The sequence below is a fragment of the Stomoxys calcitrans genome, chromosome 1 (genome assembly GCF_963082655.1).
Source record: "Stomoxys calcitrans chromosome 1, idStoCalc2.1, whole genome shotgun sequence".
Lineage (NCBI taxonomy): Eukaryota > Metazoa > Arthropoda > Insecta > Diptera > Muscidae > Stomoxys > Stomoxys calcitrans.
Genome location: NC_081552.1, coordinates 259,740,404 through 259,749,418, shown reverse-complemented (window position 1 = coordinate 259,749,418; position 9,015 = coordinate 259,740,404).

Sequence of the window (9,015 nt, the reverse complement as noted above, 5' to 3'; positions counted from 1 at the left end):
TGGAGGAGTGTGTAAATTTCCTGAATAGACCCCAGTTTCACGACATAGTGCTAACATGGATTAGCGGATATAACAGCGCCGTATTGGCGCATACCACTTCTCTCTTCTTGTAATTTTTTGTTATCAAAGTAAATGTTGTGAGAAAAAAAGTGAGACATATCACTTTTTTTCTCACAACATTTACTTTTCCGAACAGTTCATACTGGCCACGTTTTCATGGTGGGCTACCCATTCAACATTTATTATTAACAATAAATTGTAATAAATTTCACAGAAAAAATAGAATAGGAGAATACAAGTTTTCTAAACATAAATTTTTTGTTTTGAAATTTCTTCAAACTTCAAATTTTCTCACCTGACACGAAAACGTAACGTAAAATTTTGTTTTTACTGAATTCTACATTCCGTTTACGGTCGACAGATGTTCGTTAATCGTTTGCATGCATTTTCATAAAGCAAAACAATATAGCTGACACGTTTTCCTACATTTATGGTATGTTTACGAGAGCACAACCGGCCTTAATGCGTACAAATTGTTATGCGGAGTTTACATGGTACATCTGATGCATGGTCATTTTATAGTATTGGTGAAAACAAAGATGTATGCCTCACATGTACACATAACCATCAGTCAGGGCTGCAAAATCAAAATCATTTGATTCTTTTTTTTGATGAATGACGTCTATCGATTACCGTTTACAAAGAAATATGTAGTGATTACTTAAAAGATATTGGAAAACACATTCTGTGCTAAGTTTTAATATGAGATGTAAAGTATGAAAAATTAAATAAGAAAACAAAGAAAAGAAAATAATCGATGTACCATTTTTGGCAAAAGCTGTAATCAACACACGATGCGTACGATCATTATTTGCAGTCTAAAAGGGGCCATTAAAGTTGTGAGAAATCTGATTAGGGCCTTAACGTATGTTCTACCAATGAGTAAACATCGCAAAAGACTTCTCGTAAAGAATTGAGAGCAAATCAATAGCCGATTTATGATTTGACAACATTTGTTTAGAGATTAAGGTATTTATGAAGTCTCCTAATGGTGAGGCGCTAGGGTGGAGGTAATATGTATGCAAATCCAGGAGGTTATTCCATCCTCTGTTCGCAAGCAAGCAAACCAACTAGGTACATACATCACAAAACTCAAAAACTATTCAAATTTCATTCAAAATTTCTTTTTTTTTATTATTTTTAATCTAAGAGAAAAAGAAATATAACTGAAAAAAAATGGCAGCAATATTATGAAACTTAACAAGAACCAGAATATATATATATATATATATATGAGCAACAACTTACACTACCAAAAACAATTTCGCTTACTACTTCAAACGAAATGAAAGGAACAATACAATACAAAAAAAAAATAATTACAAACAGCAACAACAAAAACAACTAATCACTCTACCTAAATTATAGAAAGGAACTTTAGTTTTTTTAACAAACCAGAGAAGGCAAAGAAAAAAATCAAATTATCAAGAACCAAAGTTAAATAGAAAAACAAAAATACTGCACACTCACACACACACACATACACACAAGACACATTTCATCGATACAAAGGCAATCTGCATTCTCATTAAACACCACCTCAACCAACCATTAATAGGTATATTAAAATGCAGAAAAAAACGAAATACAGATTTAAATATTTTAAAATTTTTGTAGTTTCCATAAAACGATCTACATTTGAAAATAGGAACAAAAAAAGAAAAAAATATTAATGTGCTAAAAAAATTTCCTCCATTCTTCTAATCGGGATCAGATATCAATCAACTTATTCAACTTTTCCTTCTTTGTTATTATGGTCATTGTTCTCCTTCTATTTATTTTTTTACATTTACAAAGAAACTGATATAAAATAATCGTCTAATGAAACAATAAAAAACGGACAAAAAAAGTAAGAAACACAAAAAACCGGATAAACAAAACCAAGTATGAAAAAATTAATGCAATTTTAAACAGAATAAAATAGAATATATGCCTACCTATTAAAGAGAAAACAACCAACAGCAAAGAAAACGATAATGAATGAAAAATAGTAACCTAACATCAACAACAACAACAATATATATACAGCTTGAAACACAACAAAATGAATGGTATGACAAAAAAAAAACAAACAAATGGAAGAATATAACTGAAATATAAGCAGTAAACCCAAATGCGATCTTATAAAATATATAAGTGAAAAAAAAAATAAATATGAATAAATATATAATTTAATTATCAATAATGTGTTGATGCCTATTTTTGTCGAATTAGGTTCATTTAGAAGGTAAGTTGGTTTCCTTATTGGAACATTCAACAGCAAGAGCGTGTATAACCTCATTGATAAATTATATATAGTTAAAGAATTTGAACTTCCTACATAGACTGGTTGGCGGCGCTTGTGAATATAGATAAACTAGCTGGGCAGGGCCCGCTTCGCTGCGCCTTCTTTCACTCTCTTATTTTATCTGAGCCCTATACCATGATATAATTACAGGTAATATACCGTAAACAGCTTAGTAAATTTTTTTCTCGCGAAGTGCACTATCTGTCACCGAGTTTGATTGTGTGTGTGTATTATAGTTTAGAACCATAGCACACACAAACGAAACGAAAAATGGCTCGAACTATTACCTACACAGAATCAGAGCTGTACTTATCACTGATTTTGACAGATAGTGCACACAATATTTTGTTGTTGGGCAACTGCCACTACCTGCAAATGAATATATCTTGCCCTATACTGGCAGGAAATAAGTCCTGTGTTTGGATGTTAGATCTACCTCATTCTCTTGGTTTTGTTGATGGATTAGAGTTGCCAGACCCCTTGCCCCGAATGTGGATATTAGATTCATGAACCACATTTAAGCTACTTATTGCTATAGTCGGTATATATGTATAGTTCAGGGGAAGTTTATGAGGTGAGACGTCCCTGAAACACTTGGCCATAAAACAGATATCAGATTTGAGCCCCTTCTTGCCATAATCCAAAAATATGTGCAGTTTAGGGGGTATGTAGGGTGGGGTGGCCACCCACACAGACTCAGCCCTGAAAAAATATCAGCAACATGCTCTACTCTCAAATTTCTTTTTTTGAGCCCCAATTGCCATTGATTTAGGGGGAGTTTATGGGGTGAGACAACCCCCAAACACTTGGCCTCAAAATTGGATATCAAATTCGTTTTCTACTATCAAATACCTATCATATATTATTTTTAATTCCTTTTTTTTGGTTAGGATAGGGGAGGTGGATTGCCCTCTAACACATTCTTCCATTTGAGTACGATTTATTCTCGTCCGTCCTGCATGACAGTTTGGTGTTGTGTTTATTGGGAGGAGAGGGTCGCTCGCCCCGACGCTTAGACCCAGAAGACAATTTATTTGGGTTCTTTATTGTCGCGATATACATATGCCGCTGAACGGCAGGACGGCTGGATGGGACCCAGATTCTTGAATCCTTATATTAACATTAGATTTGAACTCTACTGACATAGACCTTTCTTTTAATTCACATATTATCTCGCGCACACTACACGTCCTATTGAAGGGCATTTAGTGGGTGGGCCGGTCCCAGACTCTACCCCAAATATGTATACCAGATTCGTAGTCAACTCCCAAAGAACTTTCATTTGGTACCCATTTTGTGACGTTGGACAGCCGCCGTAGACACCTTGGACCAAATTCTTATAACTGATATGCACTCAACTTCCAAACACTTTGTCCCAATTGGTAAATAAGCCCTGCTGGCAGGTTTTGGGGGGTGAGGAGACGTCTCAGATACCAAGGAATATATTTTTATATCTGATTCTTACTCTACTTTGAAATAGCTTTCATTTGATATCCATATTGTCTCTATTGGTAAATAGGCTCTGCGGGGATGTTTTGGGGGGTGGGGAGGCCTCTCACACACCAAGGAATACATTTTTATGTCAGATTTGTGCTCTATCTTTAAATACCTTTCATTTGATACCCATATTGCCCAAAGCGGTGAAGGAGTTCTCATGGGGGTTATTGGTGGTGGGGGACCCCCGTACACTTGGGGCAAAATGTGCATACTCTTAAATACCTTTCGTTTGATACCCATATTGTCCCAATCGGTAAACAAGTTCGTGCGAGGGGGTTTAGGGAAGCCCCTCAGACACCAATGGAGTAATTTGTACTCTGACATACAGAGTACAAATCTGTTGGAGTCCTGTTGTTACTTTTAAATACCTATCATTTGATACCCATATTGTTCAAAGCGGTGAAAGAGTTCTGTTGGAGCGTTCTTTTTGCGGTGGGGGACCCTCCCGAACACTTTGGGCGAAATTTGTATATCAAAATGGTACTCTTAAATACCTTTCATTTGATACCCACATTGTCCCAATCGGTAAACATGTCCGTTCGGATGGGTTTTGAGATGGGGCGTTCCTCCAGGTTAGTTAACGCCAAAATTTTATACGAATATCGTGTTTTTGGGGTATCATAAGGTGTCGTGCAAAATTTCGCTTAAATCGATGCACCCCCCATCCCCGAGTTATGGCGTTTTTGAAAATTAGGGTAAGGGGGAGGGTCTTCCCCCCTTCGGATATGAAAAAATGGAGTACCCTATTTTCACCGGGGGCTCAAACTCTACCATCTGTGAAATTCTCATGAAAATCGGTTTAGCCGTTTTTAAGTCTATGCGGAACAGACAAACGAACTAATAAACAAATAAACAATCAAAGCGCAACAATTTCATTTTTATACCCACCACCGTAGGATAGGGGGTATATTCATTTAGTCATTCGGTTTGCAACACATCGAAATATTCTTGAACGGGCAAAATTGGACCATATTTGGATAAAGCTGCTATATAGACCGATTTTCCGATAAAGGGTCTAATGCCCATAAAAACTTTATTTTTCATCCGATGAAATTTGAAACAGTGAATAGTTTAAGGCTTCCCGACAACTGACCCAAATATGGTTTAGATTGGACTATATTTAGATATAGCTACGATATAGACCGATCTCCCGATTAAGGTCTGAAGACCATAAAAGCTTTATTTATTACCCAATTTCGCTGAAATTTGCAACAGAGGGTTAGTTTAATCCTCCCGACATCTGTCCTAAGTATGGTCCATATTTAGATATAGCTGTCATATAGACCGATCTCCCGATAAAGGGTCTGAAGCCCATAAAAGCTCCATTTATTACCCGATTTCGCTGAAATTTAAAACAGTGGGTTATTTTAAGCCTCCCAACATCTGACCCAAATGTGGTTCAGATCGGACTATACTTAGATATAGCTGCCATATAGACCGACCTCCCGATAAAGGGCATGAAGGCCATAAAAGCTTTATTTTTTATCCGATTTCGCTGAAATTTGGAACAGTGAGTTATTTTTAGCCTTCTGACACCCGACCTAAATATGGATTAAATCGGTCCATATTTAGATATAGCTGCCATATAGACCGATCTGTAGAAGCCAATAAAAGCTTAATTTATTAAACGATTTTGCCGAAATTTGAAACAGTGAGTAGGTTAAGACCTCCCAAGATCCGACCTAAATATAGTTCTGATCGGACTGTATTTTGATATAGCTGCCATATAGACCGATCTGATTCCGATTTCCCGATTTCGTTTCGTTATCCAATTTTCACCGGATTGTGACGAAATGGGGTTTACAGATATATCCGAGGTGGTGGGTATCCATTTAAACATTTTGGGTGTGTGTGCACAATCAATAAAAATCGTGGTAGCTGGTTTTTCGTAATATGAAAAAAAAAATTCCGCCAAAGTTTTATACGAATATATTGGTATCGATAACATAAATCCCAAATAATTGAGGACATTTTGTTTAGATTTTTGATGTTTTTAAATTACAATTTCTTCTTTGTTTCTCTTTCGAGACGAGCTCAATGATCGGCGAGGCAAATGGAAAAGGAAAGCCAAAGATAGCAACACACACCAACCACTATGTGACGCGTTTCGTCTTTGGTTAGAAGACTTTTCAACCATATTAGGTGTGATGACTTCAAGAGCCGTGGGTTGGTATGTTGTATTTGAATCGTATTAATAGCGAAAACGCATCTATGATACAGTTACCACATTAACCAAGCTCGACAACCCTGCTTATTAGCTGTACTTTTTCCAATGCATGTATTTTTGTGTAATGACAGACACTCTTTCTGTGACAAATTACACTTCTTCTGTACTACACATGATTTTGTGCATCTGTTGGAAGTTGTATTGATGGCTTCGAACCCTAAGACAACGGCAATGGCTTTCGCTGTTGTTCAGTGTTCCCAGGTTCGAATCCTGCACAATTACAATTTTTAGTTCGTTTCTCTTTCGTTTGTTTCTAATTTTTTAAATTACAATGAGAAGAATTTCAGGCAATGGAAAAATGTATTTATTATTTTCATTGTTTCCTTTGTATGCCTTTCGAATTTAATATCAATGGACGTTGTACTATATTTGGATGTTCCACATGGCGAAACAATTAAAGGTGGTCTTATTTGTACAACAACCACAAATCATATGGTGCAATCCGCCATCTTTTCATCAAGCTGATCGACGTTTTGCCAACACAAACAAAGAAATTTGTGTGCATACATGAGCAGAGAATATGCGAGAAAGAAGATAACAACAAAGAGAAAGCAGTCAAAAATCTGACAGTTTAATACCGTCAAACCCGGCCGGCTATTAGCAGTTGTTCGCATGAGAACATTTTTTAAATTGATTTATTTATTGATTCCGTAACATTTAATTTTTTAAGCACCCCCTGTATATTTATATTAAAAAAAACTAATTTTATTAAATTTTTATGGAATAAATATTTTTATTTTTTATTTGTTTTGTTGTTCTTACCGTCACTTAAAAGAATAATTGCATCTGCTTATGTAAGTAATTTGATGTAGTTTAGATGAATGCTTTTGCATTTTTGTTTGTTTTTTTTTTCATTATCAATCAGAAGCTGTTTGTAATTTTTTGTAATTATACGATTTTTAATATTAATGTATATAGTGTGGTGATTGTGAGTGAGACTTATTAAATAAGTTTGTTTGTTTCTTTGTTACTTTAGTTTCGTAGTAAATTATGATGATAATGATGACAATGACAATGTCGATAATAGATGACTATGAATGTCATTCTGATCATGAAGGAATGAATGACTCTATGGAAATAAATATGCCTGTAAATGTATATGTGTATATTTTGGTTACATATGTAATATGTGAGTTACAAGAGTTAGTGTGTATATGACATTTAATGGATATAAGAGTTTCTGCAAAATTATGTTTTAATTGAAGAACTAAGATTTGGATCCAAAAAAAAACGAAGTTTTTGAAACTACGCTGCATAGAATAATTGCCGTTGTTTCTTTTGTATTACCCAGTGTGTAGTTGCTTATGGGATACATTACTTTTTTGACAATTTTTAAAATATATCGTTTTTTATATGTAATCCAATTGTGGTTTAAAGAAGTTAAACATTATTATTTATTGATTTTATGTAATGTAGTCTTCAGAAAGGCAAATAGTGTTGATTGAAAAAAAAAACTAATGAGAATTTCTATAAAATTTTCCATTCAAACGTATTTTATTTTAGTTCTATTTAATGCAAATCACGATTAATCGTTTCTTATTGTTTGTTTTCGATAATCAGTACGATAACTTTGCACTGATATTTTTATGCACAACATCTGACTTTAATTGGATAGAATAAAATAAAACACAGCAAAAAACTTCTGTTAGTATGTATTATTTACTAATATAAGGATTTAGTGGTCAAAAATTTCAATGTTCAAATCTTGCATAAAAATCCGATCCCTATTTCGCATGGGTATTAGAGCTGGCAAACGATCGATAATCGCAACATTCGATATTTTCGATAGTTTTAATAATAAATATCGATACTATCGTTAATTTCCCATCACCTTTATGGGAGCAATATCAATGCACAGACCAAAACAAAACAAAGGTTAATAAAGTCAGTTAGAAGTCATGAGAGAAATCATTTTACAAAATGTTAGTTTAATCGGATGAAAATATAGGCGCAATGTATCTTAAAAGATACAATCAGTATCGGATTGCTTATTTTTGTATATTTTTTAAAAAAAAAAATTTACGTTTGCGATAGTACCCATCGGAAAAATATCAATCGATATTCAGTCAAAAAATTGCATATCGATAGTGCCATCGATGGGTATTGGGCGTTCAGAGATCCAATTCCCGCTCAAAATTTGGCCAAGTCGGATAAAGCACCGGTATATACATGAAAAAACAGCTATATCCAGATGTGATCATTAGATTTTCCCACGTTATAAAGAACTTTTTTTCGTAAATAGAGAAACGCATATCATTATTTTTTTCTTTTTCTGAACCGATTTTGATAAAATTTGGGTGATAGAACGTTTCATAGCATATTTCTTGCTAATCGGTTAAAATTTGCAGTTACTGCTTCCTTATAAGTGTTAATCAGGCGAAAAAGTAATGTGTGGAAAATTTCGTGATAGTTAGATAACAAATATTTTGTCGCATTTGTCGAGTTCTTTTTCTTTTTAGTATCTCTTTTTAGGCAAACAAACAATAATGAATAAGAACTGTTCTGCTATTGGAGCTATATCAAGTTATAGTCCGATTCGGACCATAAATGAACTGAATGCTAAACATTGTAGAAGTCATTGTGATATATATTTCAGTCCATTCGGATAAGAATTGCACCTAGTAGGGGCTCAAGAAGCAAAATCGAAAGATCAGTTTATATGGGAGCTGTATCAAGCTATAGATCGATTCAGACCATATTTCACATGTATGTTGAAGGTCATGGGAGAAGCCCTTTAATAAAAAAAATTCTAGGCAATTGAGTACAAATGCCTATTAGTTAAAAAAATTGCTTGATTTTGTTAAAGTAATTTTTTTTTTCAATATTTTCATTTAAACTTAAAATAAAAACATTTTTTCTTCAATGCCTTTCCTTTTTTATTGTTTATTAAAAATTATAACTTCGTCGTATTTTTTTCGTTATGCGAATATGATGCAGACACACT